General features: G+C 46.2%; 1 protein-coding gene across 1 annotated transcript in view; it reads left to right on the top strand.

Moving 5' to 3' along the window:
* Window positions 1-9,914: 9,914 nt before the first annotated feature.
* The window catches only part of AKT2 (AKT serine/threonine kinase 2), a 48,268-nt gene continuing 47,424 nt past the window's right edge, over window positions 9,915-10,758 (top strand). The window contains exon 1 of the mRNA XM_033128727.1: window positions 9,915-10,125. The gene's annotated coding sequence lies outside the window, so the exon portion shown is untranslated. The remainder of the gene's footprint in view (window positions 10,126-10,758) is intronic.

Raw genomic sequence — 10,758 nt, 5'->3', positions numbered from 1 at the left:
TGGAGGGCAGGAGTGGGGGGGGTGCTCAGGGTGCTCTGTGTTCAAAGCCGAAGCCTGGCGTTACCGGCCAGAAAGGAGCAGAGAGAGGAGAGGACACAGGAGGGACTTTGGGGCCCTTTTCCCATTCAGAGAGCAGGTCTGATAAGGAGATTAGCAAGGAGCGGTGGGGCGTTTGGAGGAGAGCTAAGTAGGTGACGATGACATTAGACCTCATTCATTTTTATTTTTGTTGTGGTAAAATATACATAATGTAAAATTTACCATTTTTAACCAGTTTTAAGTGTACTGTTCAGTGGCATTAAGCACATGTATATTGTATATAACCACCACTGCCATCCTCCAGAACTGCTTTCGTCTTCCCAAACTGATAATTTATTTTTAGTTTTTCCATAATGTCATATTGGGAGGCCCCTGCGTCAGGCAGTGGCCCAAACACTGGGCCTGGGCGTGAAGGTTTCAGTACGAGCAACAGTGGTAGAGAGAGCAGCCAGAGACCCCAGTCCTGGGAGGGCCCGGGCTAGACCCTCGCGGGACAGGCTGAGGTTGGACCTAGGAAGGACAGCAAATGATGACAATGTCACGAAGATTCCAGAGGCCACGCTTTCCTGTCTGAGCCACAAGGAGGAGCTCACATGCATATGCACTTTCCTTGCTGCTTTTCAACTCTTTTTTTTTTCCTCCTGATAATTTCTTCTGGTTCCCCTCCATGGATAATTTTAGCAACTGCTAGAGTTAATTGGAAGCATTCAGTTACTAAATTTAAGAGCACAGGGTAATTTCTTGATGTGCAACAGGAACTACAATGATATAAACACAGGTATAGCTCACTTAGGCTGAAGGGCTTACCTGTGTGACGTAAGTCGTCCCTATTGCTCTTTACAGAGGCTCAGAGGGGAGTGAACTGCTGAAGACTCCCCTAGGCGGCCAGTGACAGGACCGAGGTGGCTGTGAGGGAGCTGACCGGGACCCTGACCCCTTAACCCCTACCCTGTGCTACCTTGATTGCAGATTTGAAACGGTCCATTTGGAAAGGGGGGGTGGTTTTGGATTTTCTAGAGTTATCTATATTCCCCATCCCATCAACTTGCCCTCTGAAGCGTTTGCAGCTCTGGGATGCCTCGGCGCCTTGAGAGTCACGCCCCATCTTGCCACTGAGCTGGACGCCTCCTCCGCCGCAGCCACTTGAGCCCCAGTGTGCCACTCATTTCATTTGGTGACTGCTCCAAATCAACCCTAATAGCTGTGACCTGCAGAGATGCATTCCTTTTAATCTGGTTCTCTTAAACATTTTTGAGCATAAGTAATACACGTTTCAAAATGCAAAAGATACAAAAGGATCTATAGTGAAGTTTCTTCCTGAGTCTCCTTGTCCCCCAGTTCCCTTCTCATAGGCCACCAGTGTTACTAGTGTCTTGAGTAATCCTTACAGAGATGTGTGTATGTGTGTGTGTTGCTATCCTCGTGTACACACACAGAAAACATAGTACATACATACAACACACACATATTAACCGCTTAATTTGTTTAACTAGTCCTTTTGGTAGGGAATTCAAGTTGCTTCCAGTTTCTTCTATTACAAGCAATGCTCCAGGGATCACTTTGTTCAGGGGTGAATTTGGAAAGTGCCAGTGATAATCACTTAGTTAAAATACTAATATTGGGTCAATATCTAATCTGAATTAGGCTCTCCCCTAAGACTATTGGCATTCGTCAGATGGTTTATTTACACATTTATCACCCCATTCCACAAAAGAACTAAGAGCAGTTGGACTTGTCTAATTGGAGAGTGCTGGAGGAAGCGAGTCGGGCTGCTAAGAGCTTACCTTAACCAGCCCCTCTGTGCCAGGAAGTACTAAATCAGTGCTTTGCTGAGTTGATGGACTTGTTGAATCCTCAGGGTCAGGGTATCCCCAGGAAAGTCAGGGATTTCCTATTCTCATCGCATAAACAGATGTGGAAATGGAGGGGAAGTGAGCCCAGGGCGCATGCTACATCACAGAGCCAGATGTGAGCCAGTCCCGGTGGGTGATTCTGTTTGGATGTGGTCTTAGGATGAGGTCACCTCCGGACACGTCACCTCCACTGATAGCTCCACCAGTGGATGCAAAGCAAGATGGGAACTTGCAGTGCCTGTGGCAGTAGCCAGGATCCAGGCCAGCCCCACCACCACTTCCTCCAGTGCCTGATCCCGGTGCCGAGAGATGGGCCAGGAGTCGGGCTACAGTGATAGTGACTCCTCCTTTCCCTCTAGGATCTGAGCTGACTGGAGAACGCTGCTCCTGTGGACCTGCCTTTGAAGGTTGACATTTACATACACTGAACTTGACCTGCTTGAACTGCAAACTAAGTCTTGGCAAACTTCAAACAGGGACAGTTTATTTTTTAGAACAGTTTTAGATGTACAGAAATTGAGAAGTGTGCTTAGTACAGGGTTCCCATCTACCCCATATCCAGTTTCCCCTATTAAGAGTCTACGTTAGTGTGATAGCATTTGTTACAATTAGTGAAACAATAAGGATACATTAACTAGAGTCCATTGTTATTCAGATTTCCTTAGTTTTAACATCTTTTTCTGTCCCAGGATACCGTATCATGTTTATGTTGTCAAATATTTATGTTGACAAATAAGGAGTTGTCATGTCTCCTTAGGTTCCTCCTGGCTGTGGCAGCTTCTCAGACTTGTTTTTGGTGACTTTGACAGTTTTGAAGAATACTTGTCAGGTATATTATGGTATGTCCCTCAATCGGGATTTATCTGGTGTTTTTCTCTCTTGATTGGACTATGTATTGTTCAGAAAAAGAGCTCAGAGATAAAGTGCCATTTTGTTAAATATCTAGGGTACATATTGTCAACATGATTTATCACTGTTTATGTTAACCTTGATCACCTACTATTTGTCAGGTTTCTCCACTGTAAAGTTGCTCTTCTTTCTCTTTCCATACTGGGTTCTTTGAAAGGAAATCACTCGGAGCAGCCCACACGCAAGGAGTCGGGGGCTCGTGCTCTAACTCCTTAAGGGCAAAATACCCACACAAATGACTTGGAATTCTTCTGTGAGGGAGATTGGTCTCTTCTATTTATTAACTTAATCATTTTTTTAAATCAGTATGGACTCATGGATATTTATTTATATTTGGGTTATAATCCAATGCTGCTTTATTTATTTAGTTCACATTATTCCAGCTTTGGCCATTGGGCACTCTTTCAGTTGGCTCCTGTGTCCCTTTGATGTAGCTCCATTATTGCATAGTCGATTTTTGTTTGTTTGTTTTGTTTTGTTTTTGGTACATCCTTACTTTCTGGCACTACAGATACTCCGGGCTCATCTTGTATATTTCCTGCCCTGGTCCTAGAATCAGCCATTTTTCCAAGGAGTCTGGTTCCTACTACTGTAGAGTGGTATTAGGAACCAAGATCTCGGTAGGAGATGTGCTGGTTGCTACTGGGGCAACACCTCCTTTTTAAAAAAATGTAATCTGAAAAGTGTTTATTTGGGATTAACTCATGCACACAGTACAAAATTCAAAAACACAAAGGGATATGTACAATTAAGACTGTTCTGTGCCCAGTAGACTGGCAAAAAATTTAAAGTTTCAATGTTGTGGAAGATTTGGAGTAATGTGAGTATGTACACTGCTGTAGGAATGTCAGTGTCAGCCACTTAAAAAGTGTTAACAAAACCCCACTTTATTGAGATCTAATTCACATATCACACAATACACCCAGTTAAAGTGCACAATTCAATGGCTTGTAGTTATTCACAGAGTTGTTGTTAGTCCATCACCACTTTTTAGAATATTTTCATTACCCTGAAAAGAAACCCCACACCCCTTAGCCATCATTCCCCAAGTCTTCCCATACTCTGCCTCCCTCGCCAACCCCTGGCAACCACGAATGTACTGTTTCTAGATTTGCCTCTTCTGGACATTTCATATAGACAAAATCATACAATATGAGAGGCCTTTTGTGTCTGATTTCTGTCACTTAGCATGTTTTCAAGGTTCATGCATGTTGTAGCATGTGTCAATACTTCATTAATTTTTTTTGATGAATATTGCATTGTATGGATATGTCACATTTTGTTTATTTAGTTGGTGGACATTGGGTTGGTTCCACTTTTGGGCTATTACAAATAATGCCTCCATGAACATTCGTGAACAAGTTTTTGTGTGGACATATGTTTTCAATTTTCTTGGGTATATACTTAGGAGTCGAATTGTTGGGTCATATGTTACTTCTATTTTTAACGATTTGAGGAACTGCTGGACTGTTTTCCAAAGTGGCTGCCCCGTTTTACATTCCCACTAGCAGTGCGTGAGGGTTCTGATTTCTCTATATCCTCGCCAACACATTGTCTGCCTTTTAGATTATTGCCATCCTAGCAGGTGTAAATGATATTATTTTGGTTTTGATTTGCATTTCCCTGATAGCTAATGATGTTAACATCTTTTAATGTGCTTGTTGGAAAAAGCTTCCTTTTAAAGTAACTGCATAGTGTTCCCTTGTGTGGATGTACCTTGATGTATTGAACCAGTCCCTTATTGTGGACACTTAGGTGGTTTCCAAGTCTTTTTCTGTCACACACAGTGCCTCTTGCGTATGTGACATTTTGCTCACGTGTGAACATATCCACAGGGTAAATACCTAGGGCAAAGGGAATGTACCTGTGTTTTATAAGTTTAAATTTATGCCACTTGTGTATTTAAAAGTAAATATTGAGAATAATCAGAGTTGTTTGAAGAACATTCTAATTCTTCCTCCAGTGTTAACGTTTAGCAGGTTCAACCACATCGGAGTCGGTGGCCACTTTATTTTCCTATTTTGTTTTGGTTAAACTTTTGCATAATTCAAGACTGACTTTTGCATAGACTCCATGTCAGGTTGAGGCAGGTGTTCAGAGCACATAAACCTACATTCATTCTTCCAAAATTTTCCCCTAACGGTGCCTTTCTGCCCCCTCATATTTAGTACTGTTCTTGCTCCTAAGTGACCAGCATTGCATGTCTTGGCGATCGTTTGGCCTTCTTGATGGTCTGTTATGATTAAGAGCTTGAGCTCTGTCTCTGTGTGATCTTGGGCAAGTGACTCACCTCTCTGTGCTTCAGTTTCCTTTTCACTGAGATGGGAGTAATAGTAGCACCTACCTCACAGGATGACGATGAGGATCAAATGAGTCAATTCAAACAGTGCCTGGCACAGTGTTGTTATCTAACATTATCTCTGCAATTGATGATTTTCAGGGAAGATATTCAGCACCAGCATTAATTAGTACCACCACCTAAAGAACCCTTTAATGACATTCTCATAGGCTACAAAAAAGCGCTTTTTGGGTAACTCTTTATTTTTATATAATTATAAACTTATAGAAAAGTAGCAAGAATAATACGAGGGTTTCCTGTCTACGATTTGTCCACATCTGCCAATTGTTTGCTCATTTTTCTTACCATTCCCTGCTTTCCCCTCCCCCTCTATAAGCATATATACACATAGGTTGTGGTTTTGAACCATTTGAGAGTTAAGTTGGAGAACATGATGCCCCTTTACCATGGAATACTTCAGTGTGTATTTCCGAAGAACAAAAACATTCTCTTTCATGAGTACAGTACAACTATAAAAACCAAGAAATTTAACATGGTTACAATATTCTTATCTAACCCTCAGTTTCATTGTCTCAGTAATGTTCCTTATTGCCATTTCGCCCCCGGCTCAGAACCCAATTCCGGACCATGTGTTGCTTTTAGGAGTCGTGTCAGTTCCTTTTAAGTAACCACACAAAAGCCCCCCAGCTTGCTGCGGGAATCTTGATGCCTGCTGGTCAGCAGGGTTCCAGCGAGGATGGCCAGCGCGTGTGGCGCCACCTTGTGGCAATAGCTTGAATAGCGTTTATAAATCACATCATTGGGCAACTGTGAAGTGATTGATGCCCTTCTTGATGACCTAAAAAAAAAAATGGAGTGATAGTCATATTATCTCTTTTTCTTCATAATGTGGGAAACTATGTTTTAAGTATGTTGCTGTTTCAAATCCACATACTTTAACTTAGCATAATACGATATTTTGCTATCTCAAATCTGGACCCGCACCGGTGAAGTCCAGTGCAGTAGGTAAAAGTGTGAGGTTGGCCTGAGACGTCCTTGGGAATGCATCCGGGTGCCGCAATATTCTGGCTGTGTGATGTTTGGCAAGAGACTTCCCCTCTCTGGGCCTCTGTTTACTTCTGCAAAATAGGCCTTACGGAGACTTCTAAGTAGACAAGTTCAGACCTGAAGTAAAATTCACCTCAGTACAGAGCTTTCACCTGCCTAATCAAAACCACAATCAGTCAACAAATATTTATTCATTCCCCAAGCCCCAACTATGTGGCAGACATTGTTCTTAGGGGCTGGGGAAACAGTGGTGCCCAAGACAAGGTCTTTGCCCTCATGGGAAAATTTATATTCTGGTTTGGGGAAGACAGTTACAAAATAAACTACAAAAATATTCTTTAGTGTTAAGTGCTAGGTAGGGGATTCGGATATGCTAAAGAGATAGTGACAGCCTAGCTCTTTCGGATGTGGGATGGTCAGGGAAAGTCTCTAAAGAGGTGAGATTTGAACTGAGTTCCGAAAGACAAGAAGGAGCCAGTCATGCAAAGATCAGGATTGGGGTGAATAGCTCAGGCACAAGGAACAGCAAATACAAAGGCCCCGAGGTGGGGACAGCTTGTCTTTCTGGAGAGGCAGAAAAGAGCTTAGTGTGTCTAGCACATGGTGGTCAAGGGCGAGAGTAGCTTGAGATGAAGTTCGAAAGATCGGCAGGGCCAGCTCACATAGGGCCCTGAAGGCCAGGGTGAGGCTTTTAGCGTTTATTCCATGTGGGTGGGAAGCCATCTGTGTGTTCCGAGCAGATCAACAAGGTGTTCAATTTTACCGAGGGGAGAAAAAGCTTCATTTCAAAGTCTGCCCCAAAGTGCAGTAGCCTAGCACGACCACGGAAACATTTTGGGAATCTCCTACATGTTAAAATATTGAATAGGCATGGTGTCTTCTATTTCAACTTTTGAAAGAAACAAATTTCATAAAAAGAAAATTGGAACTAACATTTATAGAATCCTTGAGGTTCATCTGTACTTCTGCCAGACACTTAAAATGACTCTAAAAGGATCTTCCCAACACAGTAGCATCTAGGGTGGGGTTTAGTAACTTCTGGCTGGGGAGTCAGAAACATTATTTCAACATTTCTGTATAATGTGGGAAACCCTTTGAAATAAAAACTTTTAAAAAATGGTGTCAGACTTCTTTGAGAATCGGATTAATGCTGTGGACTTTCTCCCCTGAAAACACTCTGCTTAGGATGAAGAAAGGGAGAATTCTGATTCCCTCTGCTTTCATTTCCTAATTGCCCATGTGGCAAGGAGGTGCCCCTGCCCCCATGGCCACCGCCACCACTATCTGGGATAGACCCTCAGCCCTTGTGGGAAGGAGTAGAAGCCTCCCCATTTGGGAATCCTAAAAGCTGGTCCATGCAGCTTGTCCAGTCACCACTGGGAACCCAATCTCTGTGAGAAGGGTTGAAATGGGCTCCAGGGGCTGACGTCTGCTACCTGGGGACAGAAGGGGGCTTTGAGGAGATGCCCTCTCCGTCCCTCAGGGCTGGATTCTTAAATCACTTTTTCTGAATCGAGGCATTTGAGCAGACATGATAAGCTACCGGCCCTTCTCCCCAGAAAAATGCACAGGCAGCCCATATTTATAGTTATGGGCGGGGAGTTCACAGAACAGATTAGAGGGTAGAGAACAATTTGGGGTTTTAGGGAATTTTCTCCTCAATCACCCTTGATGTGGAAATTGAGAGACTGAGGCCCCCAAAAGATAATTAAGTGGTTTGCTGAAGCAACACTGGACAAAAATAGGGCCAATACTTTCCTGCATGGTATGAGTTCAAAGAACAGGCTCTTGTATGAGACTGCCAGGGTTCAAATCCTACCTCTACCCCTAACTTGTTCTGGGACAAATACTGCTGCACTAACCTCCCAGAGGGTGTTGACAGCGTTGGTGGGACGGTGTTAAAAGAACCCGGCCTCTTAACAATTGCTAAATAAATTCGATTGATATTTTGCAACGAGGAAAAGCAGGCTCAGAGAAGTGAAGTTATTTTGATGACACAGGAAAGGCATGATTAGAACTAGGGCTTGTCCATCTCCAAAGCCAGTGAGAGCTGTTCACCCCCCCAGACTAGTGTTTTTCAAACTGCAAGGCATGACCCATTAATGGGTCAGAAAATCAATTCAGCCGGGTCTCAAACAGCACTGAAAAAATTAAATGTTAGAGTGCATCATACGTAAGAGTAAATAGAATTTCATAACACTTGTTTCATTATACTATAAGTACCCATATGTGTGTACCAGGCCTTAAAATAGTTTGAAAGCCATTACTAGTGTCCCAGGGAGTTTCTACACAAGCATATGGGAGGTTTCAGTGAGATACTCTATCCTTTACCTTAGGAGGGGCAGGGATTCCAGTCACCAGGAAGACCTGAGGTAGGGATAGGCTGTGAGCTGTTCAGCATGGAGAGGAAAGAAGAGGGTAGGCCACAGTAACCTTGAGTCTAGATTAGAGCAGAAGGGTGAAACAAATATTCCCCAAGGGCCCACTCTGTGCCAAGCCTTTGCTGGGCAGCTAGATACGCAGTGATGACGGAGACAGTCCTGGTCTTTTCCTTCTCGGGGCTCTCTGTGCAGCAAAGGAGACAGACCTGTCACCAGACACTGAGGCTCTAATATGGTCAGGGCTGTGGTAGGGGAGGCAATAGACAGAGTTATCAACACTGTGATGGGGCAAGACGATGAATTAGAAATACAGGGCAGCAAGTTTCAAGCTGGAAACCCATTCATTAGCTAAGGGCTAGTTCCAGCATTAGGTTCACGTATGGGGAAACTAAGGCCCACCGCCGAGCAGCACCTGCCAGACACTCTCTCAAAGACTTAGGTGGACCCAGGATTCTTCAACTCCCAGCCAGGCCTTCTAGAAAAAGTATGCACTAACCAATACATACTTGCCAAGCCGTGTGGCATACTGGGACCCAAATTCATAAGCTAACGAGCCCCACCCAACCCTTTGGAGAGAAGGGACTGGGAGCCAGATGTTTCCCAGCTGGTTAGTACACCAGCTAATAAATTGGGCCAGGATGTGTGCAAAATTTTTCTTGGGTGATTTTAAGGCCTTTGTAGGCCCAAGTTACCCCATAAAAAAGTTATATCCCATATTTAATTGCATATATACGATAAACAGATACGAATATTTTGCAGTCAGAGGATGTCTAATTGCCATAAGCTGTTCTGTTTACATAAAATAGTCCAATCGCCCAGTGACGCAGGTATGATCGTTTCCATTTTGCAGATGTGGATACTGAGGCACAGAAAAAACGGTGGAGCCTTCTGCCCAGTCACGAGGAAGAAAATGCAAAGCTGGCTTTGTGTGGTTTCAGAGGCTGAGCTCAACCATGAGGAACATATTGAAATGGCAACCCCTGCTGACTCCAGGTCCAGGGTTCTTCACGGGCTTTCGGAACCTGGGAGGAAAAGCCAGACCCGGGAAAAACGACATCAAAGCGTATGTAAATAAGGACCAGGGGCTGCCGGGAAACATCACTGCGACCAGCCTCTAGGGAAAGCGGGCGTCAGTCAGGGTCCTAGTGCGCCTGCTCACTCCTAGCTCTTCTTTCCGTCCGGCGCCTGCGCGAGGCCCATCCCTAACCAACAACGGCCAAACTTGTCTATTGTACGCAGGCGCCCTGCTCTGAGTCCGCCTTCGCCCCTTCCTTGCGCTTGCGCTCTAGCGCTCTCCGAGTCCAACTCTCGCTTTTACGTCAGTTCCTGTTTGTGGCAGGAGAAGGCGGTATTTCCGGCCAGAGGGTGGGAGGGGGCGGTAAGCGGGGGCTGGGGGGAGGGGGCGGGGGGGCCGCGCCGCGCGAGCCGTTGGGTCTGGCTCCGAGAAGGCGTTGCCGCCGCCGCTGCTGCCGTTGCCGCCGCCGCTGCCGCCGCCGCTGCCACTGCAGCCAGGAAACACAGGAGCGGGACCAAGCGCAGCGTGGCGATGGGCGGGAGTAGAGCCCCGCCGGAGAGGCTGGGCGGCCGCCGGTGACAGGTGAGTGCGCCAGCGCGTGTCCCCGAGCGGCCCCCCCCCGCGGTGGTCGCGTCCGGACCCCCCGCAGTGCCGCGCTGGGCCGTACCACCAGTGCCGGCCGGGCGGGGACCGCGGTCCTCGAACCCCCCCTTCCGGGACTGAGTGGGGGTGGCTGCGCGGGGGTGGTAGTTCTAACCCTGAGGGGCCGGGGGCGGCGGGCCGTACCACTGAAGCGGCGAGGGGCTACCAAAGTGCGAGGACCGTACCACTGAAGGGCTGGGGGCGCGGACCCCAGCATGTGCGTGGGGCGGGCTGAACCCACGGGGTGTGAAGGGAGAGCGCGCCTGGTGGGCGAGCGCTGAACCCTTGAGAGGGCGCACCTTACCAAGTGTACGGGGCTGTACCTATTTGGGGCTGTGGGAGCAGTCCCTGTAATTCGTTGAGCGAGGTGGGGGCTTCTGGGGAGGGAGCTGTACCAAGTATGGCCGGGGTAGTGCCGCCTGGGTTATGCCACTGGGGGGAGCCATCCTTAGAACGTAGAGAACGCTACATCAAAGGAGGAGGGCTGTGAAGTTTATAATTTTTGAGGGACGGGACAGGCCCACGTGGGTGTTCAGGGGAGTATTTTGGGAGGGCTGTAATGCAAGTGACGAG

This window comes from Rhinolophus ferrumequinum, chromosome 15 (genome assembly GCF_004115265.2).
Source record: "Rhinolophus ferrumequinum isolate MPI-CBG mRhiFer1 chromosome 15, mRhiFer1_v1.p, whole genome shotgun sequence".
Classification (NCBI taxonomy): Eukaryota; Metazoa; Chordata; class Mammalia; order Chiroptera; family Rhinolophidae; genus Rhinolophus; species Rhinolophus ferrumequinum.
This window is presented reverse-complemented; position numbering and strand designations above follow the sequence as displayed.